At 45.3% G+C, this 26,978-nt stretch overlaps 1 non-coding gene and 1 pseudogene across 1 annotated transcript; one reads left to right on the top strand and one right to left on the bottom strand.

Moving 5' to 3' along the window:
• Positions 1-2,143: 2,143 nt before the first annotated feature.
• Positions 2,144-4,868, bottom strand: LOC136499393 (alanine--glyoxylate aminotransferase 2 homolog 3, mitochondrial-like; annotated as a pseudogene).
• A 5,666-nt stretch (positions 4,869-10,534) lies between these two features.
• Positions 10,535-10,605, top strand: TRNAG-CCC (transfer RNA glycine (anticodon CCC)). Its single transcript has one exon. It is a non-coding gene; the product is annotated as a tRNA-Gly (tRNA).
• The last annotated feature ends 16,373 nt before the right edge of the window (positions 10,606-26,978 follow it).

The following is a 26,978-nucleotide window of genomic DNA, read 5'->3' on the forward strand; positions in this document are numbered from 1 at the left end:
AGGCGCCGCGCGAGGTAGGAGGCAAAGCCTAGCGTCACGTTGCTGTCTGCCAGCCACCGGCGCCATTGCAGTATGTGCAACACCCGATCTACTTTTAAAACATCCAGATGAAATATTTGCAACACACGTCTAAAAACAGATGAAACACTTGAAACATGCGATTTACAATATGTGCAACACCAAGATCTATTTTTGAAACATACAGATGAAAAATTAGCAACATACGTCCGAAACACCTGAAATACTTGGAATATAGGTGTGCAACATGCATATACATATATGCAACACTCAGATCTACTTTTGCAACATCCAGATGAAACACTTGAAACATACATCTGAAATACCTGAGACACTTGAAAACATATGCTTGCAACATGTGTATATTGTCATTGCAACATATGCAACATCTTAGATATACTTTTGCAACATCCACATCAAACACTTAAAACATAAGTCTAGAACGCGTGAAACATGGCGTCGTTGACAGCCACGACCTACCTGATGGCGAACTGTGGTAGCCAGCAAGCTCGGGTCAAGGGACGTCAACCCATCGTACACCTCCACTGCAGGATGTCGACCCGTCGCTCCTCCAGTGATTCTCCTACACATGCTCGCTGTCTAGGCTCATGCTCGTCGATGCGGCTTCTCCGCTAGTGCCGCTGCTACTCGCTAGCGCCGCTGCTACTCGGCCGCAGTTGTCCATCGCCATCCGCTCGCAGGAGATGGGGCGTGGCGTGGCTGGCTATGGGGTGCAGTGCGGTGGGGGAAGGACACGGCGCGGCGGAGGATGGGCACGTGGTGGGTGAAGGGGCCGCGGCAGGGACGGAGTGGGGCGGGCGTATGGGTGGTGACACCGCACCATCGATGCAAGTGCGAGTGAGGAAATTTTCATAGATGGAAGAGACTTAGAGATGCTATTGGGCTTGTCCGCTGCATAGGCCCAGGAAGGCACGCGTCCAGACGGGACAAACGCCCGTGTGCAAGCATTTGTGAACTTTTAAGCAAATTCACGGGTAAAATTTCGTTTTCGCATTCGGCGGATACCTGACTGGTATATTTAAAAGAGATCAAATAATAAAATCATAGCGATATAAAATAATAAATTTATAGTTAAACGACATGCAAATATGTTAATCTTACTTACATAGAATTCACTAGGACAATATACAGTAGCTTACATCGTAGAATGATAATTCGATCATTTATGCTCATACAAATAACACAAAACAACTTATACAAGAACTAAAGTAATAAGTTAATAGCTCACACAATCACTTTATTCGACCATCCAATAGCTCGACATGCTATGCATATGCTACAAATTACATGTTAAATAAGCCGGTCAAGATGATATGTATATGGCATATGTGACATATATTGTCAAATTGCAAGTACTTGCGGGTAAAATTTGATACCTACACTCTATCCGTATCTTTGCGGTTACTCCATCCTCATACCCGTGAATAATGTCCTGTTCGCTTCGCTAATAAGCCATGACTGAAAGTACTGTCGGTTGATTTGTTGTGAGAGGAAAATACTATTTATTGGCTGAAAAAGTACGGCTTATAAGTCAAGCGAGCCTAAGTTTTTATGTCTGTTCACAGTTCCACACCAATCGGGTACGAAACACGCGGGTATCAAGGTTAAGATTGCCATCCTACGGACATATCCACGGGACAAGGCCGCCACCCACCGGCATGCAGCGCGGCCTGTTTGGTTCCGTCCTGGGTGAATCTGGCTGGCCCAAGCAGCGCTCCCAGGCGTCCGATTTCGATCACCTGGGCCAGGATCGCATGTCTGGCAGGCTGCAAACCAAACAGACCCCGCGTGCGCGTCTATCAGCCGCGTCCCAGCACAGACCCCGCCTGACCTCCATCCCGGGCGATCAAGGACAGGCCTCTAAAAGCTTTGAAAAGCCACTGCAATGCCAAACCTGTCTCGGTGTACGTGGGCATCAGAGCATGAGGACTTTTCCTAGCATTTTGTGTGTCATGACCGCACCTAGTTAACAAATCCTTCACTTATTCTAAATTATAAGACGTTTTTGTTTTTCTAATTATATTACTCCTACTTTTATCATGTCTTATTATTTGGAACGAAGGGAGCATAGAACATCATCACATGGCAGAAGTAGAATTCATAGTTCAGAGCTTTAAGAGACTGATGGCTGATGCACTTAAATATATAAGGTTAACTGGTCCCCACACCCCAGTCATAGCATATCCGGCACGTTACATGGCAAGCATATCAGGTCATCGTCTGCTTAATTGGTTCAATGTTTATCCTGGACTGGAGTTACGAACTGCAAGTTTTTCCCCCCTTCTCTTGGGTGGAGATCATAGAACTCCGATGCAGCCGAAACTTGTGCGAGGATTCCTTCCATCTATACACGGTACCGCCCCTCCGTCTGGGGTCACAGCTCAGAGCTTCGACAGGGCAATGTCCATCACTTCAACGAAGAAATCTGCATTATTCGCCCAAGAGATTCAATGCATATATACAGAATTAGTATATTAAACTAGTAACAAGAATGCTACCGACGTACCAGCATCTTCCCTGGTGAAGCATAGAGGGGGAGTGATCCTGAAGACGTTCCCATAAAACCCGCCTTTGCCGACCAAGACTCCCATATCTGCATATCCACAATCATCAGAGGAAAACAACACCGATCACTTGCATAGTTGTGTCATAACTCTGCAGGCAACTCCATCTGACAATTCCGCTCGATTTGAGGACCAAAGGCTTCCTATAGTCCTATCCGATCCTTCTTGATACACTTTACCTTTCATGTGTTCCATGGCATGACAGATCTCATCTTTCGCCGGTGTCTTGAGCTGCCGATCGGTCACGAGCTCGACGCCGAGCATGAAACCTGTTCCCCTCACGTCGCCGATGACTGCGTGAATGAACAGGGAAAACGGGTCATCAGGCGAGGTTGTGGTCAGAAAGAACATCGAATCTGTCGAATTCCTGAACAAATTAAATCCAGTTGGGTCAGAATGTCAGGTGCACGCACTTTCGTGCTTCTCCTGGAGACCACGGAGGCGGTCCTTGAGGTAGGAGCCGACGACGAAGGCGTTCTCCTGGAGCTTCTCCTTCTCGAGCACCATGAGGACGGCGAGCCCGCCCGCGGTGCACAGCGGGTTGCCGCCGAACGTGTTGAAGTAGCAGCGCCGGGTCAGCACCTGCGCGATCTCCGGCGTCGTCACCACGGCGCCCAGCGGGATGCCGTTGCCGATGCCCTGAAGAATTCAGGCGTTCGGAGAACGTACGGGCCGCCGCCACGTTGTCAGGTTCAGAGCGTCGATAAGAAGGGAGAAAATTAGAATGGCGTGCCAGCCGGCCATGTACCTTTGCCATGGTCACTATGTCGGGGACGACGCCGTGGGTCTCGAAACCCCAGAAGTGGCTGCCAACGCGAGCGAAACCCGCCTGGACCTCGTCGGCGATGCAGAGCCCGCCGGCCTTCCGGACCTTCTCGTACGCCAGCGGCAGGTATCCCGGTGACACCTCCACGATTCCACCAACACCCTGTACAGTACAGCACGATTCCACCGCGTCATGACGACGTTGTCCAGTCGGAGCGAGAGGAACAGGACAGCTGCTTTCTGCGTCAGTAGTGTTAGTGTACCTGGATGGCTTCGGATATGAAGCCGGCGACCTGGCCCGTGGTGCCGAACTCGATGATCTCCTGCACGTCCCGCACGTACTTCTCGGCGTCGGAGCCGAAGGCGCCTCTGTAGGGGTCCGGGTTCACGGCGTGGTGCACGCCACTCTACTTGCGCAGTGAATGAACATCACATACATGATCAGAGAAGGATTTCATATGTATTTTTTCATTTCATTCAACGAAGATCACATGTGCATGCATGGCGTCAATTGTTTGGGTGTCTGTACCTGGATGACGTTGAACTTCCAGTTCTTCTGCGCGGTGGCTCCCATGGTGCCGGCCGCGTTCCCGTGGTAGGAGTTGCGAAGGGAGATGATGTCGTGGGAGCCCGTGTACAGCCGCGACATCAGGATGGCGAGCTCGTTCGCCTCCGTGCCGGAGTTGGTGAAGAAGACGACCTGTGTATATGTATGCAAGACCAATAACAGCATGAAAAAAAAGTGCGTCAGTCATTGGTTGCTGGACGGCTGAAACGAACAGAACCGGCACAAGACGCGGTCAGACACGCGTGCCTTGAGATCTCCAGGCAGCTTGGATGCTAGCGCCTCAGGCGAAATCGGCGATGGCGTGGTTGAGGTAGAGCACGGTGGAGTGCTGCAGGCGCTTGGCCTGCGCGGTGATCGCGTCCACGACGTCGGGGTGGCAGTGGCCGCAGCACACGGTGGCGATGCCGGCGAACGCGTCCAGGTAGCGCCGGCCGTGCTCGTCGTACAGGTACTGCCTCTTCCCCTCCACGATGTTCAGCTGCAACACAACAATTAATGCAAACGATTACCTCCGCATGCAGAGATCAAGGATGGAGGCCGCAGATGCATCTATGTATGTGCGGTCAGTGCATTGGATCGATCAACGTACAGGCTTGGAGTAGAAGTGGAAGAGGGACGGGCTGAGGTACTCGGCGCGCTTGCGGGCGATGTCGGCGGCGCTCGGCCCGTCGTAGGGCAGCGGGACGTGGTCGAACGCCGGCATTCTCGGCGGCACGGCAGTCGCCGTCTCGGCCGGGGCCGCCGCGGCGACACGGGAGAACCTCCTCACCAAACTCCGAGCCCCCAGCTGCATCATCGCCACTCGCGATTGGTTAATTTGTTAATTCCCCTTCTCCTCCTCCCTCAAATTATGCGTCAAATAATCGCGATTAGTTTTTTTTCTTGATGGTGTTGGATGGAGGGGATGGGGAGGAGTGGCCTGTGCGGGAGTAATCAGGAGGACGACGGGAGCGGTTTATATGGGCCTTGCAAAGCAAAGCTGCACTGCACAAAAAGATTTGGTGCGCTAAACTGCCAATTATAACAGTGCACACGTCGACATGTTTCGAAAAGCTTTGCTCTCTCTCAAGCCTCAAATGTCAAATGATCAAATCTCAGACGGAAAATCCGCTACGGATTTTGCAGAAATCAAGGGACGACGGGAATTTCCAAAATCAGAAGGTGCAGTTACTCTATATAGGCAATTAAGCAATACACAGCTGGTCCCAAGAATCTGGACTCTTTCCTTTTTGAGCTGTAACTGTGCGGCTACCGTCGTGCTCGAGCAGAAAGAGCAGAAGACGGTACTCTCGCGCGCTCTCTCTCTCTCTCTCAAAAAAAAAGGTGCTCCAGTTTTAACCAGCGCGTGCTGAACGATATCCCCGTACCCTGGTTCATTGCACCTGGACAGAGTTACTCTGCACAAACTGAAGCAGGCTAAACTGAAGGTGTTTAATTTAGATGTTTGTTTTTCTTCTCTGAATGAACTGTTAAACTGAAGCGCCCTAAAAGAAGGTTATATGTTTGTTTTCCTTAACGAACTATATACACACTGTCATTTTTAACATGTTTCCACTCCCTGTATTTATTGGTCTAATAATCACATACTGTAAAACAGACATTATTCCTCGCAATCGCAACTAATTGGGTTATGTTATTCAAGTGCCTTAATTGTCTGCTTGTGGCATGCGGAGTACATGGATATATACGCTGATGATACAGTATTATGTCAAGAAATAAGCAGCTGAAAGGTACGCGATGGTGCGAATCGACGGACACGGCAATGCTTGATGCTTGCTTTAGTTTAATTCTTTAAACAAATAGGAATGCAATCAGATAAATGTGGTCTGACAGCGATTAGGGAACACACTATATCACAATCAAGCAAATGAGATTTGGCTGTGATGAGACGGAACGCAGTTCAATAGGTCACATCCCGTTCTTGTTTATGCAATGAGATAAGAGCACATCGAAGAGTTTCCAAAATCCACTTCTTTCGGCAAGATTGAAAAAAACCGCTCTCCAACAACTCTATCTTAACTCCTAATCTTTCCACACTTGGAAAAAATCTACCCAAACCCACGGAAATAAACACGCGTGTATCAATCGACCAATCTGGAGGTTGAAAGACATACTGTTCCTAATGCAAATGTACGAGAAAGAAAGAATAAAAGTGATTAGGGTGATTTGAAAATAGTTTGGGATTCCTGATGCAAAATTATCTTTTAAATTTTAGGAGCGAGATTTTGAAAACTGTTGGAGGAAGCCAACAAATATGCTCCTAATTTTTTAGCCACTTAGAAAACTCATTGATTTATCAACTATTTTTTTGGGAACTACCGGAGATAAGCATCTTTTGGGAACTACCGGAGATAAACATCTCCAAGAGTTCCTTAAATCCCTTACTAATCCTTGGTTTTTAGCAAGATGAGAAAAAAAACCCCTCTCCAACAACTCCTAATCCCTCCTCCTAATTTTTTAGAATTTAGGAAAAGTCATCCCATTCCGCGTAAAGTTACGCGTTTACGAATCGCGCATATCTTCTCTCTCCTGCGCGCGTTTGTCGGTCAATCTAGAGGTGGAAGGGCATGGAAAGAATAAGAGTAGGAAATGGTTCCTGATGTGAATGTACAAGAGAGAAAGAATATATAAAAGTAGTTAGGGTAATTTAGAAATAGTATAGAATTCCTGGTGTAAAATTGTCTTCTATATTTTAGGAGTGGATTATTAGAAACTCTTGGGGATGACCTTCTTTATTCCTTCCAATACTTTTTTAGGAGTTGTAAAACTTCATGTTTAAAAAAAAAATATTAGGTACTCTTGGAGATGCTCTAAGGTCCCCTTTGGATTGCGGGATTTTTTCCCATTTACTGTGTTTTTCGTGTGAAAATAAATTGATTCGTATAACTCCTATGAAATTTCTGCGTTCCAAAAGACCTAATAGTGCTTCCGTGGACAATATTCTGCAATAGATGATGCAAACTTCTGGATTGATACGAGCCGATTTGCTCCGCCAGTCTGTACTTGATTTGGTTTAGGAAAAAAAAAACTCTTCTAAAATTAAGATGTGCAAAATAATTCTGTTACCAGGATGGTTAACTTTGCATTAAAAAGCTAGACAGCTAATTTCCCTCCTGAACTTTCAGTTTAGTCTATAAATAATCATGAGCAATCCTCAATCTTCTTACTTATCTTTGTCTTTCTTCATAAAACAAATTTTGCAAGCAACAACAAGTTGAGAGGTTCAAGGATGCTGCATTATTGACTCAGGTGTCAGTGGTTAGCGTTATTTGTATACTCTTTGGTTGGGGATAGAGATGTGCTCAAGAAAGCAACTACTATAGTGCTTGCTCAGACATCACTAAATTTCTTCTAACTTGGTCAGTTTGCATCGTATGGTAAGTGGCACAACACTTGAAAGTATAGACAATAGAGTTGTCAAACGGCATGATAGAAGTTGTGATTAAGCAAAAGCAGTAGCTAACATCATTTAATTTCTCTGACAATTGGATACTGCACAAGTAAGCGGATATTCGGATCACTAAACTAATAGTTAGATGCTAAAATTTGGAAGGGCTGGATCCAAGTAGGGCCAACTAGTTATTAGTTGCGCTAATTGTTAGCTGGGGGTATGCATCTAACAACGATATCTCGTTATATGGCACAACCCAGTTAACAACGGCTAATAGATTCTCAAAAGATATTTTCCCTCCCACGCCAATCTGTATCCATGTGTCCTTCCTATTAGCAGCAGCTAAAAGAGGAAGCACATTATAGATAAACCCTAACGAGACTTCTATTTGAATCCTATGACATCAAATATTTACTTGACAAGTACTACACTAGTTCTTCATAATTCATACCTTAACTCACCTCGCCCATGTCAAATCCTCTTTTGAGGATACCTAGGGTCTGCATACTCGTCAACGATGTTTGCCAACTTCATTCCATGTCCTCTTTCTCTTCATGTGATTTGATGTGGGTCACCATGGCCTCACTCATAGTTACTTGATCCATTGAGACTAAGGTTCCTTTCTCGCTATGCACCACCCCTTAGGCATTATCATCAACAATGATAATATGGTTAGCATCAAATAAGGTTCGAATGTATCAAGCCTGAGCGTCGGGCTAGAGATGGATATGACAATGTTATATGTTGCCTAGGCACCTGCATCACCCACCCCATTCCTCACCACAAAGGTATGGTCGTCAACATGTCCAGCAATGAATTATAGGTCAATATTGCTTATTGGGTGGCTCTGATTGTAGAAGGAGATCATTAGGTTACGTGTAGGTGACGATGGTGGTTGCTTATAAATGGGTCGGTATGGCGATGGCACATTGTTGGCCTAAGGTGGTCCTAGAACACTAGGGGTGGTGATGGTAGATTTGATAGTGGAGAGCCACTAGAGATGGAGGAAAGGGGAGCGGGGGTGAGAGGGTGTATGTCACGATTTTCTAGGTAACATATAACGTGCCCCGAAGGACAACGGATTTCAAAGAGGATGACATATGGGCCCTTGCTAATGGTTGAATGTGATGAAATGGTCAACTGATATTGCAATGGTTAGATGTAGAGTATAGTGGAGACGATGTAGTTTGAGTTGGCAAGTCTTCTCTAGTGCCACTAGGAGCATCTTTGAGTGAGAGGAAATTGGCATTGAGGCAGGTGTAGAGAAGATATGGATCTATTAGGAAAACAGAGTTGCAATTGAGGTTGGTAGGTAATTGGAGAAGCCCCTATTTGTTGCTCGTGATTGGTCCTAATTCACTTTTTTTGGAACGGTGGGGTGAAAAGCATATTTTGCTTATTCTACTTATTTAGTTTATTATACGATTTAACATTGATATTTTTTCAGCGGTAGGCGACATTGCCCATTGATTATGAGACAACTGTGGTGACTTCCCGAAATCTGCGACTCAGTGTGTGTGTGCACGCCTAACTTTCGTACAATTTAGTGTGTATGCATCTATGTGAGCATTTGCATATATGATTCCAAAAAAAATCATTCCTTGAATTTGCTTATTGACAAGAGATTGCAAAATCCTACCATTTGGCACAACTTTTGCTTCATACTATGTGAACAAGTTGAGGAAGAATATTCAGGTTATTGACCTTCATCTAATGGTGCATAACAAAGTAAACAACAAACATGGAGCTGTGTTTCTCAGGTGCTAAATTATAAGTGTGCTAATGACGTGCAACACGCACATTTCATTATCGAGTACTAGTGCAACCGCTTCTGTTGCTACACTTGAATGTGGGCCATCAATAGAACAGATTAGAGGTACATTGAATGTGGACGCAATACATTCTGCATAGCATCCATCCGACCATCCCCATGACCATAATAAGGCAAATCATAAGCTACCTAGCACCTAATAACGTCCAGCATGTTCGCTTGCTCGTATACGATCGTAGATTATAAGTTATAATAATATTTTTCTCTCACACCAAATCAGCCAGCAGTATATAATCCACGTTCGTTTACGACGAAACGAACGGGCTCGTCATCGCCACGGGCATCCATCTTAACGACAGAGCAAAAAACGGGCGCAGCATATCACTTGAACTCCTTTTTACGTGTCTGCTGTCTACTCGATGGATGGATGGATCGATCGTGTCTTCTCCCTTTCTCTTTTCATGACGCTCCAACTTCATCAGCTAATTAAGTTTACAAGAATACAGAGAGGTCGCTCCATCAGCGCCTCAGCCACTACAATTAAAAAAAAACTCGGGCTGCAGGGATAGATACTTCCGAGATATTTTAGCTTAAGGTAGAGGATTTCTCACCTAGCCCGAGAAAACCCCTAAACCACATGCCCCGTCCGTTATCCAGTGAGAGAGCCGGTTAATTTTACATGTGCTTTAGGAACATGGGGCAAGTGAGTTTTTTTTTTTCAATTAACTGACGCGCACACACACAGACGCACGCCGAGATCAGCCACCGAGACGTCGATGGCGACAAGAGCTGGTTTACTCAGCGCGCGTCTTTCTTTTGCTTTCTTCCTCATAGGCCATGATAAAGACGCACTAGCATGACCTCTCTGCCTAGCTCCTCCAAGAAAAGAATAGATATGTGCTTGTCGAGTATGATAGATGATGGAGCCAGGCTTGGCCATTTGGTACTAGTATATTATATATAGATCTGCGTGCTGGCGTGTGTATGTCTACTAGGGTTCTTCGTCACTGATTGGCGTGCTTGTTGGCAGGATGTTTACGGACAGGAGGGAGGTTTGGTATGTGTGGTGCACTCGTAGATGTAGTAGTGCTCTTCGCTTTCTTTTGGCGCTGATAGATGAAGTGATGATGAGTAGGTGGACGAAGGAGACATATTATGGACTCATAAGGTTAGGCCAGGATGGGATCACTCAACAAATGAGAACACCACGTAGGGGCTCCTGATGAGGATTTCCACACATATACTAACGAAATTCTAATTGGATGAGGGTTCGCGCAAACTGAAACATTTTCGATTCAAATGTATGCTGGTGTCAATTTTGCAATATCAAACTTTTCGGAGACGCAGCGCCAAGCGGATGGTTTGTTGTGCAGGCCGCACAAGTAAGTTGACCATAGAGTTGTCTTTTAGAAACTATATGGAAAGAGTTAAGCAAAGCGCATCTGGTGTAGTGGTATCATAGTACCCTCCCACGGTACTGACCAGGGTTCGATTCCCTGGATGCGCAGATATGTTTTGCCGTTTCTTTCAGAAGTTTTCCATTATTTTAAGAAACGGCAAAAGATCTACGAGTGCACCACGCATACCAAACCTCCCTCCTGTCCGTAAACATCCTGCCAACAGGCGCGCCAATCAGTGACGAAGAACCCTAGTAGACATACACACGCCAGCACGCAGATAACAGTGATCTGTGAGAGGGACGGAAGTTGCCGGCTTGCACGCTCTTTATACTATAGTATAGATACTAGTACCAAATGGCCAAACCTGGCTCCATCGTCTATCATACTCGACAAGCACATACCTATTCTTTTCTTGGCGGAGCTAGGCAGAGAGGTCATGCTAGTGCGTCTTTATCATAGCCTATTTTCTACAACTAAAAAGAACAAATCGTGGATATTTTTTGGTGCGACATTCTAACGTGGGTCCATCGTCCTGCCTACTGCGATCTCGCACCCCTCGCTCTTACGCCCGTCTCTTGCGATCCCGCGAGTCAAAAAAAAAAGATGTGCCGACAGGTGGGACCAATCTCACGATCCATCCCCTCCGCGATCCCGCTCCAATCACGCGCACGCCCACGCGGCCGCCTCCTCTCCCACGAACCAGCAGCAGCACGCGTCCCACGACCTGTGCGGCAACGACGGTGCCGCCCCCTTCATCAGCAGCGTGGCGTCCCCGGCGGCGGATCCGTGGGAGCTAGGCACAATATTCGTTAGGAGCGGCACGGTTCCCCTCTGCGTGCGTCCATGGTGACCTTGGTGGCGGCGGCGTGGCTCTTTGGCATGCTGGCAGTGGATCCACGAAGGATGGTGTGGCCTCCCAACATGCATGAACTGTGGCCTGGGCATTGGATTTGTGATGATGAAGCTTATTCCTCGAGCAGGATTACATCGATCCACAAAGCAGGTATGACAGAGAGAAACCACACTATATATCCACTTGATATCTCCATCCATTAATTTATTCGAGTTCTAATTTTCTATGTTATTGGCAGATCCAAAATCAATGCTTCGTTTCACGAGGACAAATCCTCAGGTTTTGTGATGTCTTTAGGTGGGGCCTCCAGCTCGCGCGGAGGAGGCCATCGGCGACAGGAGGCGGGCGGTGGAGGGCGTCGAGCGGGGGAAAGAGCGGCTGCAGGAGCAGCTCAGGCGGCCAGGAGGGGGGTGCTGCCACTGTCCAAGGCCATCGTCAACGCGCAGCAGCAAGTACAGGTAATCAAATCAATCCACACTATCGTGAATCTGAGTTGTTTTGGTTCTTCCATCGTCAGATCTAACAGTTTTTCTGTGTGATCTCGGGCTATGGACCATGGCGGTGACTACTCCCAGGAATCCCGGGCTATGGATGTGCGCATTCACCACGACGGTGACTACTCTCAGGAATCCCTAGCCGCGACCGTGCCAGCAAGAGCAGGAGGACGCTGAGGACGGGGGCTGAGGACGAGGACGTGGTGCGATGCAGGTGCTCGGCAGTTTTGTTTTCAGATACTACTTCAAATCGCTGCTGCTGCTAACTTGGGAAAGAAATATCTCGAACCAAGTTGAGGCATGCTAAGGTCGGTTCCATTCAATTGGATTCAATTTCCAATTTTTTTGAGTTTTCTTTTTTCAATCAATCTCTGAACAACATTCTCTATGAACTGCATTGGTTCGAATTCCTGGGATGGAGTATTCAACTATTCTCACTGAGTATTGGACTGAATTGTTCAGGCATAGGCTGAGCAGATGAAAAGCCTGGGCGAAGCAGGACCTGGCGAAGAGCCTGTGACCATACCTGAACTGACATCAGCAGCTGGATACTTCTTCAGAGCTGAAGCTTAAGGGAAACGAACGTGCCCTACTGTAAGACCACTACGACTGGCCTGAGTAAGAAGCGCCTTTTTATAATTTTGTATTAGTGTCTATAATAAATATTTGTTTGAGGTCATCCATGTGGCTATAGAAGTTTGTCCATTTGGTCTGTAGGGTTTAGGATAAGAATCAACAAATGTTCTGTATTCAGTAAATTTTATCCTGCGTGAAAGAAAATGCTACTTGCAACTCACCCTAATTTCAGAGATATAGTCGAACCATCAATATTATCCTGGGAACTTTTCAGAGCGCAATGCAGTCATGACAGCTTTAGAGGATTGCCCATCTTGACTAATAACAGCTTATCAGGCTATCAACACGACACAAAAACTTCTAGATTCTTAAAATGAGGCAGGAGTGTTCACTTTGATGTAACTGACCTTAAAACAAAAGGCTTGCACGTTTTTTTTTAAATTCCCAATAAATTGACCAATACAAAAATCTCGCATGTGAAGATGTATTTTGTGTGAAACATTGTGTGATCTTCATTTGAGTCCCTTCAATATTGCGTGAAACATAGTGAGATCAAATAAATAGCATCATCAAATGAAGGCAGGTTAAGGATTGCTGTTTTGTCAATCTTGTATTTCTGCTGGAGCAGAGTAGCACATGTTGCTCGGTTTCAGAACAACTATTTTCATATTTTCTTTAACCTGTCTCTGATATTTACACACTATACAGTTCCTTGATTTTTTTTCACAAGATACCTATGACTCTATGTGATTCCTGGAATGCTTCACCACCAATAAATCTGACAATTACTTATACTGATGTCCTATTGGCTGCCTGAAACTCTGTCATGTCGTGCACTTATCTGTACTCAAGTTCTGCATAATTTGCTGTCTCAAACTTACTCATGCTTTTCACTTATCGGTACTCAACTTTTGTGCATGTGCAATGAGTGGTTCGGATATGGAAAATGACTTCAAAAGATATTTCTTTTGGCTCCATGGTACAATTTAGTAAGAGAAATATTGAGCTGACGTCCTATATCTAAGGATGTCTATCTGTGGCCGATAGCACAATTTACCAAGTATCAATGAACCTCCATGTCAAGGAGTAGGTTAGAGAGGGCAAAGTTGCTTTGGAGCATCATTTACACTAGATAAACTAAGAAGTACTCTCCTTTAGTAGATGGGTGAATACACGATTAAGATTTTGATGCCATATAATGGAAGGCTACAATTTCCATTGGCGATGAAGGAATATACTCGCGTAAAGTTTATCTGTGCACAAATTTATCTCATTGTACAATTGATTATCAAACTATTTAACATGTTTAGTTTGTTTTATTTACAATATTACTACTAAGGCCCTGTTCGGCTTATCCTATATCCGGCTTGTTTGACTTCTTTTTTCAGCTGGAACAGTGTTTTTCTCTCACAACATTTCAGGTAGAACAGTGTTTTTCAGCCAATTTCAGCTAAGATTTAGCAAGCCTGTCACACCCAATTTTAAGGATAAAATTGAATGCACAAAACTCGTGTGTGCCCAGGAATCAATCACACACACAAGCTGACAAATTACATAAAGTATCATCACGGTGTCATACATCAGAGTTATAATAAAACTTAGTCTTATACATCACAGCGGAAAAATAAAAAGATAATAAAACTCTCGTGGACGTCATAACAGGGAAGGTCAACTGGTTGACCACAAGCCTAATAATCCTCCGGGAAATCCTCATACCCGTTGTCATCTGTTACCCATCCGGGATTTTTATCCAAGTAAAAAAAATAAACAAGTGTAAGTACATTCTGTACTTAGCAAGCTAACATGGGGTTATGAAGCTCAAAAAAGATAGACTCTGGTTTACTGCAATTAGCATTTTTAATAGGTCAAGCTTTTATTCTCAAGTATTATCAAGTTATGCTTAAGCTCCCATTTAATTCCCATAAGAACAAATATCGGGGTCAGGTGTACCATATATCATCATTGAACAACTTTAAATGATCATCAATAAGTAACCAGTTGTTCTGTAAGTTTTCTGGGCCGCTCGTAACCGTGAGCACGGCTGTTATAACAGTTTGTTACACTCTGCAGAGGTGGTGCACATTCACCGTGAGTCGTGATCCCCATATGCCCGGGTTAATTACTCCCATGTCACTACTAAGGTGAGCGGGCAGGGTACACTATGAAGCCATTTCATAGGTTTCCCTAACAAGTTAGGGCCGCTAGGTTTCCTTGGCAGGCAGATGTAGGAACCCCCCTTTCTTATGGCACATATCCATCGCGGCTATACACATAGGAACAGAGGCAGCCATATACCCAACGTGGCAAGCCCCATTTGCGCCAAAAAGGTAACCTCTAACTAGCTAGAAAAGATCCTATTACTGAGCTAAAGTCAGAGCCATATGACTCTCCTAGTTGCACTGTCAGTCCCAGCTTTTGCCGACAGATAAGTCCTTATGGAGGGCTAGGAGCAACATGAACAAAGGTCATTTGCACTTTCGCCCTATGGAACAGTTATTATAAATCATGTTACTCACTTTGTTCCATAGAATCATTCATCATCATGTATATCAAGTTCAGTTAGAGCACTAGCAATCTACCCATATGCATTTATCCCATAGGAGACAAGGAACAGGATAAACAATCACTAGGATGTCCTTATGGGTATCAAATTTAGACATATGCAAATGAGTAATTGATTAAAGTGAAATAGGACATCAAGGAAGGCCCATGCTATACTTGCTTTGGTTCACAAACTCGTGCTGGTTCTGCTGGTCATCGAAGAGTTCTTGGTCTCCAACGTTTTCCTCACCGTCTGAACGCGACCAACACAGCAACATACAACATTCCAAAAGCATTCATGCAAAGCAAACATTCCTATCATTAGAACAGTACACCAACAGTATTGAAATCAAGATAAAATGTTTGTAGAACTAATCTACGTCTCGCTATGATCACGTCAACGCGAAGTTCACAAAAAACGGAGCTAAAATGCGAAAGTTATGATTTAAACGGGCTTTCCTATAGCCATATATTTAATTAAATCTAATCATGAAATTAAAAAGTTCCAAACTTGACTAATAGTAGCTCCAACATGTAGCTTATGAAATTACAACGCTAACGCGATTTGAATGGATCAATTCGGAGCTAAAACGACAATTTTATAAGCGAAACAGTTCAAATAGCATTTCTGTAAATACTGAAAACGTATTTTTGACTTAAGCCGTGGAGTTTACGCTTTCCAATCGAGATTGCGCATTCGGGGAAATACGCTTTGGACTGCGGGTTAGGACTTAGAAAAGTCCAGGGACTCTTTTGCAAAACAACCACGTGAAGGGGTAACTTCTAATCCTGGCCGCCGATCAGGAGATGGACGGCTAGGATCGGCCTAGGGAGGGAAGGCCGGCCGGAACAGTGTCACTGGTGATGAGGCGCCATTGCCGACGGCGTGAAGGACTCGGTCGCGCACGGTTAGGGGCTAGGGTTCACCAAACGTAAAGCCGAGTGCACCGGGGGACGCAGGGGAGGAAGGGGGTCACGGTCATGCCGTTACGGCGGTCGGGAACGGCGGCTAGCATGGTGGCCGCCATGGCCGGCGACCACAGCTCGCGGAGCTCGCAGCTAGGGCTCGAGAAGCCAAGAAATGAGAAACAAAAAGCATGGGAGGAGAGGGGAGAGTACGGCGATGCTCACCACGGCGAAAAATCGAAGCAGAGGCGGCTCGGTGATGGTGGTTCACGTGGAGGCGGACGGCGGAGCTCGGAGACCTCAGGGCGGCGGTTCTCTCGGGCACGGCGACGTGAGAGGGAGCGGGGAAAAAGCAGCAGCGGGTTCAGGGACGGCCTCAGCTTCCTTTTGTAGAGGCAAGGGCGCGAGGGGGGGGGGCGCTCCCACGACGCCGATCATGGGCGGCAGTTGCGGCCAGGCCAGACGCGGGCGGTTCTGAGGCGCGCGGGGATGAAGACAGCGCCGACAAGCGGGGCCCGGGCGTCAGCGGCAGGGCACAGGGGGGCATGGGTGGTTGCCTGGCGTGACACTGGGTTGGCGCGGCTGCTGGGCTGGCGCGGCTGCTGGGCCAAGTGGGGAAAAGGGGAGAGCTGGGCTGGGCTGTGGGCCGAGTGGGGAAAAGGGAGAGGGGCCAGCGAGCCGAAAACAAGGAAGGAGGGGGAGAAGAAAAAAAAAGAATTCTTTTCCTTTTTCCAACGATTTTCCAAATTTCATTTTCAATTAGATTTTGAATTCATTTGGAATTTGAATCAAAACCATTCATCACAAAAATAAATATGTAGCAGCATGTATGCATCACTTGTAGCTAATCTTAATCTTATATTTGATTTTAGTTTTATAAAAATTATTTGTTTCCTATATTTCAATGCTCACCAAAATTATTTAAATAAATCAATTTGGCTATTTCTAGAAAATGCAAATTTAGGGTGTTACAATTCTACCCCCCTTAAGATGAATCTCGTCCTCGAGATTCGGGTGATTGCTTACTCAAACAGTTGGGGATAAGTCTTTCTCAGATCCTCTTCTCTTTCCCAAGTAGCTTCATCCTCTGTATACCGATTCCACTGCACCTTGCACATCTTTATGATTCGGCTTCTCGTAACTCTTTCAGCAGTTTTCAAGATCTTTATCGGATACTCTTCATAAGTAAGATCTTCCTTGATAGCAAGTTCTTCCAAAGGAATTTGTTCTTCTGGTACCCTCAGACACTTTTTCAACTGGAAAACATGGAACACGTCGTGCACACCGGACAAGCTCTCAGGTAGTTCTAACTGATAAGCTACTTCTCCACGTCTCTCTAGGATCTTAAAAGGTCCTATATATCTTGGTGCTAATTTTCCCTTCATATTGAATCTTCTCACACTTCTCATTGGTGACACTTTCAAGTACACATAATCACCAATCTCAAAAGTCATCTCTCTTCTACGGGTATCAGCGTAACTCTTCTGTCAGGACTGAGCTACTCTCAAATTGTCTCTAATCATTCTCACTTATTCTTCCGCGTCTCTAAGGACATCGGGACCAAGCACTTGAGTTTCTCCAGTCTGATTCCAGAACAAAGGCGTTCTACACTTACGTCCATACAACGCCTCAAAAGGTGCCATCTTGAGGCTCTTCTGATAACTGTTGTTGTACGAGAACTCTACGTAAGACAGACTCTTATCCCAACTATCACCATACTGAAGTGCACAAGCTCTCAACATATCTTCCAAAATCTGGTTGATCCTTTCAGTCTGTCCATCGGTTTGCGGGTGGTACGCAGAACTGAAATTCAACTTTGTCCCCAAGGATCTATGCACTTTATGCTAGAATTGCGATGTAAATTGGGTGCCTCTATCCGACACAATTTTCTTGGGAACACCATGTAAGCACACTATTCTTTCCATGTACAACTCTGCTAATCTTGCACCATTATAGGTAGTCTTGACTGGTAAAAAGTGAGCAACCTTGGTGAGTCGATCCACTATTACCCATATAGAGTCATAACCTCTTTGAGTGCGGGGTAATCCTACGATAAAGTCCATACCAACTTCTTCCCATTTCCATTCAGGGATCTTTATTGGTTGTAGTAACCCTGTAGGTCTTCGATGCTCAGCTTTCACTCTTTGACAAGTGTCACACAAAGCCACATATTCTACCACATCTCTCTTCAAACCATACCACCAATACTTCTTCTTGAGATCTAAGTACATCTTGGTACTTCCAGGATGTATAGAATAAGCAGACTCATGGGCCTCTTGCAGAATTGCATCACGGATAGCTTTCGCTTCATTCTCATCCATTCTCATCCATTCTGAATCCGGGTGCCTTTCTAAGCACTACATTCTCTGCTATCTCTTTAAGTTTTTCATCCTCCAATTGACCTTTGCATATCTCTTTTTCCAAAGTAGGCTCTATCACCAATTCCATTGCATTAGTGACCAGACTCAAGTTGAGATACTCCATTTCAGCACACAACTCTGCTGACATAGATGTTATCTGAATTCCATTGGCATAGCTCTTTCTGCTAAGTGCATCAGCTACGACGTTTGCCTTTCTCGGGTGATAATGCACTTCCAAATCATAGTCTTTGATCAATTCCAACCAACGATGTTGTCTTAGATTCAGATCTGATTGGGTAAAGATATACTTCAAACTCTTATGATTAGTATAGATATCACTCTTATGTCCAATCAGATAATGTCTCCAGATCTTTAAAGCATGAACCACAGCTGCCAATTCCAAGTCATGTGTAGGATAATTCAACTCATGCTTCCTTAGTTGTCTAGATGCATATACAACCACTCTTCCTTCTTGCATAAGCACACATCCGAGACCCAAACGGGATGCATCACAATATATAGAGAAGTTCTTGCTTAAATCGGGCAAGATTAATACTGGAGCTATAGTCAATCTCTTCTTTAACTCTTCAAAGTTTGCCTAGCATTTATCCGACCATACATACTTAGCATTCTTTTCCAACAGAGCTGTCATGGGCTTGGCTAGCTTGGAAAAGCCTTCAATGAACCTTCGGTAATAACCAGCTAATCCCAAAAAGCTACGAATCTCACTTACAGTAGTTGGTGGTTTCCAATTCAGTACATCTTGCACTTTGCCTAGATCCACTGCTATTCCACCATTGGAGACAACATGACCTAGAAAAGAGACTTCCTTTAACCAAAAATCACACTTGCTTCGCTTAGCGTACAACTTATGTTCTCTAAGCTTTTGCAAGACTAACCTTATGTGTTCCGCATGTTCTTCTTCAGTCTTGGAGAATATTAGTATGTCATCTATGAATACTACCACAAATTTATCCAGAAACTCCATGAACACCTTATTCATCAGATACATGAAGTATGCAGGTGCATTGGTCAATCCAAAAGACATAACGGTGTACTCATATAATCCATACCGTGTAGTAAATGCTGTCTTGGGTATGTCCGAGTTCTGAATCTTAAGCTGATGATACCCAGATCGGAGATCAATCTTGGAGAACACATGGGCTCCTCTCAATTGATCAAACAAATCATCAATCCTAGGCAAAGGGTATTTATTCTTGATGATAACCTCATTAAGTGAGCGGTAATCCACACACATCCATTGACTACCATCCTTCTTATCCACAAAGATCACAGGTGCCCCCCATGGGGAAGAACTAGGGTGTATGAAACCTTTTTCTTGCAACTCTTTTAGTTGTTTCTTAAGCTCTTCTAATTCATTAACTCCCATTCTATATGGACGTTTAGCTATTGGTGCAGTTCCAGGTAATAATTCAATAATGAATTCAATGTCTCGGTCAGGTGGCATACCTGGCAAGTCATCGGGGAAGACATCCGGGAACTCCTCCATGACACGATCTTGTTCATTGACTTCACCATCTAGCTGATTCACTGTGGCTATAGGCTAAGCTTGCACTACTACTTCTACATAGATTCTATCCCCATTGAGTGATGTCACAAACATAGATTTCTCCTGACACTGAATCACTGCCTGGTGTTGTTTCATCCAATCCATTCCTAGGATAAGATCAATTCCCGCTGTTCTCAACACAATAGGCTTCACTTTGAAGTCTACCCCCCTTAAGGAAATGCTAGTTGAGGGGCTCCAATAAGAAGCGGACATACTACCTCCTGGGGAATTCACTAGTATGGGGTTTTTCATGGCACACAAAGGTATGCTATGCATTCTAACAAAAGCTTGGGAGATAAAAGAATGCGAAGCACCAGAATCAAAAAGTACGGTAGCAGAAATAGAGTTGACGCTGAACGTACCCAGCATGACCTCAGGCATCTCCTGAGCTGCATCAGATGACACATAGTTCACCTTCGCTGTGAGAGGTGGTCGGTCATTGAACTTCTGATTGTTGGTCTGGTTTTGAGGTGCTTGTTGGTTCTACTTCTTAGGACACTGATGAGCATAGTGACCTACTTCTCCACATCGATAACATGCATTGGGATTGTTGGGTGTACCACTCTTCACAGGAGCATTGTTGGGCACTCCTTGGCATGTTGCAGGATTGCTAGTCTATTGCGGGGGACACTGATTTCCAAACTGTTGCTGGTACTGAGGGCGTTGTTGGAACTAGTTCCGCAGAGGATACTGACCATGGTTTCCCTGGTGAGTTGGTCCTTGATTTCTCTACTGGAAACCTTGCTGGGGATAAGCACGTGGGTGAGTGTTGCTTCCAGAAGCTTGCCCTTGGAGCCTTCTCTTCTTAGCTTCCATCTCCTTGCGCTTATCATCAATCACGATTGTGCGATTCACCAAAGACTGTAAGTTAGGATAAGTATTAGACATCAGCTGGAGCTGCAGTCCATCATAGAGTCCCTTGAGGAAACGACATTGCTTATCCTTGTCATCTGCTACATCATTAGGAGCGTAGCGTGATAGTTGTGCGAACTTATCCCGATACTCCACCACAGTCATTGATCCTTGCTTGAGAGATCTGAATTCTTCCTGCTTCAGTTCCACTAGTCTATCAGAAATATGGTATGACCAGAAACTGTCCTTGAATTCCTGTCAAGTGACAGCAGGAGCATTGTTGGGATGTCCAAACTGGAAGGATTCCCACCAATCCTGAGCAGCTCCTTGGAGTTGCCTAGAGGCATACAACACCTTTTCAAGATCGTTGCATTGAGCTATGTTCAGTTATTTCTCCACAGCACGCAACCAATCATCTGCCTCCATAGGGTCTGAGGCATGCGTGAACACCAGTGGACGACCTTTCATAAACTCTCCACGCTTATCTCTAACCTGAATAGGCGGTGGCCCTCTTGCAGGTTCATTGTCCAAGCGCTGCATCATAGCTTGCATCAGCTACGCTTGCATTCCCAATATCTGTTCCATGGTCATCGGTGGTGGTGGTGGATTTATAAGAGCATCATGCCCACGACCACAGCCTCTGCCTCTTCCTCCTCTTGCGGCCATCTGTTTTCCAACAAATGTGCAAAATTTAGAGATTTTTCCAATTATAGAGAGCTTACAAAAGATAAGAAATAATGCTGAGAATTTTCTGGACAAGATTCAAATTCAGCAGTTCAGTAAAACTGTTATAACTCGAGTTTTAGAGATCCAACAGAGGTGCACCAAGATTTGTTAGAAAGCTTAGGACATCAGCTACAACTTTCATTTAGACCACTTTTACAGATTCGGACTCACACATAGTCAAAAGTAGAGCTAAACCGAAACTATTCTGAGTTCCAGACAGCGCAGGAACATCAACTTGTGTCAGCTAGATCTCCCAAACCTGAACAGCTATTGACGTGATTCCAAAGACACTCGAAATATACAGAGGTCTAGTTATCTCCACAAAAATTTCAGAATTTTCATCATCCCAGATTTCGAGATATCAGATAAAGAACACAGGCTGCTCCAGAAATCAGCACAGCAGAGATAAGCTAAAACGAAACATCTGCATTAAGATTTCATTCTAAACTTAAAGTTCCAATCTAAGGAAGTTTTGGACATGCCCACAAGCTTCCAGCAATCAAGCAAAATACCAAATCAACCAAGTTCACAAATTAAACATCTAATCAACCAAGTTCACAAGACCAACAAGACTAAATAAGAACATGAACTAACGACGTGGTAATCTAGATCAAGGCACCTAACACCTATAGAGCGGTGTCAATCATGGTGAAGGACCGGCGCTTCTTCTTGTAGATGGAAGGCTGTCCAAGTTGTGCTCGAAGTTCATCCACTTGTTTCTAAAGACGTCTCTGCGCCCTCTGAGATGCACGCAGTTCTCCTTTGACTTCATCGTCCACTCCCTGCATAGCGTGGACATGCTACACCGTTGCCTCCAGAGTTGGGTCATTCTTTGGTGGAGCCAAAACCTGCCAAACACCCTCATGATCATTTCGAGAAAGGAACCTAAAGCGATCCTCCCTCATGGCCTCAAAACGATAACCATGGTAGTGGATGTAGGCATTCTGTGCTGCATCCTCCATGCCATCCAAAGCATGGGCTCTCCTGGCAGGGGCACAGTAGACAGTCTCCACCTCATGTCCATTATTGATATCGTTCCAAGCAGTGACCACCAGCTCTACCTTCTAAAAGGTAGCCTCCAGTGGGTGCTGGTACTCGGCGCAGTGGTAGCTGATGGAGGCGTGCAAGTCGGGGAAGTAGTCATCCAGCACGTGGGTGAGGAGAGTGTGGTAGTAGGCTGTCTCTGGAGCTGGATTGAAGTAGTACTTGCACTTCCAGCCAATCTCCTCGTCCTCCACGGGGGCAGCTGGGGATGGTGCAGGTGTAGGGGAAGTAGCCGTCGTCTCCTCAGGTGTAGCTACCACAGGATAAACGGGCACGACGACTGGTGTAGGAGCAGGTGTAGGCGTCGGTGTAGCCATCTCCTCATCGTCGGAGATGATCACAATCTCCCTCTCCACCAGTGGGGCACGTGGGGTGAACATGGCATGATAGCCGGCGGTGCTGAGTCGAGCAGTCTTTGGATTATGAGACATCTATAGATTTAAAGTGAGATAGAATTAGAATCAACAATTTTAAATAATAGATTAAGGTATGAAAAGCATAAATGTTTTAGTAAAATAACAAGAATAAGTCAGTAAGCAAGAAACCAGAGGAGCAAAGATGCTAAAATGACATTTTTCTAACTAGGCTTGCATCCTACAGTCAACACGGCTCAGATACCAATTTGTCACACCTAATTTTAAGGATAAAATTGAATGCACAAAACTCATGTGTGCCCAGGAATCAATCACACACATAAGCTGACAAATTACATAAAGTATCATTATGGTGTCATACATCAGAGTTATAATAAAACTTAGTCTTATACATCACAGCGGGAAAATAAAAAGATAATAAAACTCTCATGGGCGTCATCACAGGGAAGGTCAACTGGTTGACCACAAGCCTAATAATCCTCCAGGAAATCCTCATACCCGTTGTCATCTGTTACCCATCCGGGATTTTTATCCAAGTAAAGAAAATAAACAAGTGTAAGTACATTCTGTACTTAGCAAGCTAACATGGGGTTATGAAGCTAAAAAAGGATAGACTCTGGTTTACTGCAGTTAGCATTTTTAATAGGTCAAGCTTTTATTCTCAAGTATTATCAAGTTATGCTTAAGCTCCCATTTAATTCTCATAAGAACAAATATCGGGGTCAGGTGTACCATATATCATCATTGAACAACTTTAAATGATCATCAACAAGTAACCAGTTATTCTGTAAGTTTTTCGGGCCGCTCGTAACCGTGAGCACAGCTGTTATAATAGTTTGTTACCCTCTACTGAGGTGGTGCACATTCACCGCGAGTCATGATCCCCATATGCCCGGGTTAATTACTCCCATGTCACTACCAAGGTGAGCGGGCAGGGTACACTATGAAGCCATTTCATAGGTTTCCCTAACAAGTTAGGGCCACTAGGTTTCCTTAGCAGGTAGATGTAGGAACCCCCTTTCCTATGGCACATATCCATCGCAACTATACACATAGGAACAGAGGCAGCCCTATACCCAACGTGGCAAGCCCCATTTGCGCCAAAAAGTAACCTCTAACTAGCTAGAAAAGATCCTATTACTGAGCTAAAGTCAGAGCCATATGACTCTCTCGGTTGCACTATCAGTCCCAGCTTTTGCCGACAGATAAGTCCTTATGGAGGGCTGGGAGCAACATGAACAAAGGTCATTTGCACTTTCGCCCTATGGAACAGTTGTTATAAATCATGTTACTCACTTTGTTCCATAGAATCATTCATCATCATGTATATCAAGTTTAGTTAGAGCACTAGCAATCTACCCATATGCATTTATCCCATAGGAGACAAGGAACAGGATAAACAATCACTAGGATGTTCTTACGGGTATCAAATTTAGACACATGCAAATGAGTAATTGATTAAAGTGAAATAGGACATCAAGGAAGGTCCATGCTATACTTGCCTTGGTTCATAAACTCATGCTGGTCCTGCTGGTCGTCGAAGAGTTCTTGGTCTCCAACATTTTCCTCACCGTCTGAACGCGACCAACACAGCAACATACAACATTCCAAAAGCATTCATGCAAAGCAAACATTCCTATCATTAGAACAGTACACCAACAGTATTGAAATCAAGATAAAATGTTTGTAAAACTAATCTACATCTCGCTACGATCACGTCAACGCGAAGTTCACGAAAAATGGAGCTAAAATGCGAAAGTTATGATTTAAACGGGCTTTCCTATAGCCATATATTTAATTAAATCTAATCATGAAATTAAAAAGTTCCAAACTTGACTAACAGTAGCTCCAACATGTAGCTTATGAAATTACGATGCTAACGTGATTTGAATGGATCAATTCGAAGCTAAAACGACAATTTTATAAGCGAAACAGTTCAAATGGCATTTCTGTAAATACTGAAAACGTATTTTTGACTTAAGCCGTGGAGTTTACGCTTTCCAATTGAGATTGCGCATTCGGGGAAATACGCTTTGGACTGTGGGTTAGGACTTAGAAAAGTCCAGGGACTCTTTTGCAAAATAGCCATGCGAAGGGGTAACTTCTAAACCTGGCCGCCGATCAGGAGATGGACGGCTAGGATCGGCCTAGGGAGGGAAGGCCAGCTAGAACAGTGTCACCGGCGATGAGGCGCCATTGCCGGCGGTGTGAAGGACTCGGTCGCGCGCGGTTAGGAGCTAGGGTTCGCCAAACGTAAAGCCGAGTGCACCGGGGGACGCGGGGAGGAAGGGGGTCGCGGCCATGCCGTTACGGCGGCCGGGAACGGTGTCTAGCACGGTGGCCGCCATGGCCGGCGACCACGGCTTGTGGAGCTCGCGGCCAGGGCTCGAGAAGCCAAGAAATGAGAAATGGAATGCATGGGAGGAGAGGGGAGAGTACGGCGATGCTCACCACGGTGAAAAATTAGAGCGGAGGTGGCTCGGTGACGGTGGTTCACGCGGAGGCGGACGGCGGAGCTCAGAGACCTCGGGGCGGTGGTTCTCTCGGGCACGGCGACGCGAGAGGGAGCGGGGAAAAAGCAGCAGCGGGTGCGGGGACGGCCTCGGCTTCCTTTTGTAGAGGCAAGGGCGCGAGGGGGGGGGTGCTCCCATGACGCTGATCGTGGGCGGCAGTTGCGGCCAGGCCGGTGTTGATGCGGGACCCACAGGATACCCTGCAAGGGAGAGAGAAGATCTAGTCCAACTAGGATTCTTCTCATGTAATCTTAGTAGTAGAACTATTAAGTAATCCTACTAGGAAATCTCATTATAAACCGACTAGGACTCTAGCCTCCTGACTATACAAAGGAGGGCAGGGCTCCTGAGAGAAGAGGACGACAATTGTACAACACAACATATCACAATCAATCCAACGCAAAGGCTAACACCGACTGGACGTAAGGTTATTACTCGATCTACGATCGAGGGCCTGAACCAGGATAAATCGACTGTCTCTTGCGTTAACCATCGAGTTCAGCATACGTCGAAGCTCGAACATACTGCCCTAGGTACCCCCGTGGCAGGCTATCGGTGATGAAACATCGACAGCTGGCGCGCCAGGTATGGGCTTTCGACGACTTTGCATCCGAAAGCTCGATGGACCTCGATAACATGATCTTCCCAACGGGATCAACTTTCATCTTTGGCTCATGGATCTGCGAGGTGGACAACTACGGTAGGCTCCAAAGCCATCTCCTCAAAGATCCGGATCAGCATGAAGAATTTCCTATTTCGACAACTACGACGGATCAGCTCACCAGAAGATTCGCGTAGCTCATAATATCCGATTCAAATAAGATTTCACGGCTACGCGCATCCGACTCGAATTCAAGCTCCATGTCCAAGATGAAGTCTTATTCGAGTGCTTTCAAGAAACCGAGTTCTTTTTTGGCAGGATTCCAGAGCACAACCCAAAACAACTCGGATTACCCGCAGAGTTCTTTCAAAAAGTTGAGTTCTTTTCCATTTGGGCTCGACAACATGGCAAAATCCTATCAGGGACAGATCGAAAGGTCTTTCAAACCAATGCTTGGGATACCACTGACAGGAGCCCAGGAGGGTCTCGTGCTAACAATAACATCACAGGACTGTATCATCCACTGGCTAGGTTCCGTTCCTAAAGATAGCGGAACCCAACTAGTCGGCACAACAACAACAGCTATTCTACCTTACCAAGAAGGAGACTCGATCTACGACATCGAGGCATCTACTAAAGTTATCAGCGACTCCAACAGTATGAAAACTAACACCAATAATAGAACGGCTCACGCACAGGAAGTGCTCATGGTTCGACGTCCTCGGTCACCATTAAACCCCCCAGAAGCACCCGATGTCAGGTCATCAGATGAATCAGAATCCAACATATCACCCTTTGCCCAGGGCTACGATGGAGAAACCGAGAGTCAGAAACAAGCTAGAGAAAGAAAAAACAAGTTGAAGCAAGGGCGCCAACACCGTGCTAGGCAGCGCAGGGAAGCTTGGATCAGATATGAGTCAGAGTTGGTTGAGTATGACAAAAGAAAATCGCAACGAGAAGTCGAAGGAAGACGCACGGCAAATACGCCTTATGATAAGATTCGAGAAGCATTAGAAGAACTCAGAGCAACTTCACATCCCGGTGAGAAGTATGAACAGCTCTAGGACTTG

The sequence above is a fragment of the Miscanthus floridulus genome, chromosome 1 (assembly GCF_019320115.1).
Source record: "Miscanthus floridulus cultivar M001 chromosome 1, ASM1932011v1, whole genome shotgun sequence".
Lineage (NCBI taxonomy): Eukaryota > Viridiplantae > Streptophyta > Magnoliopsida > Poales > Poaceae > Miscanthus > Miscanthus floridulus.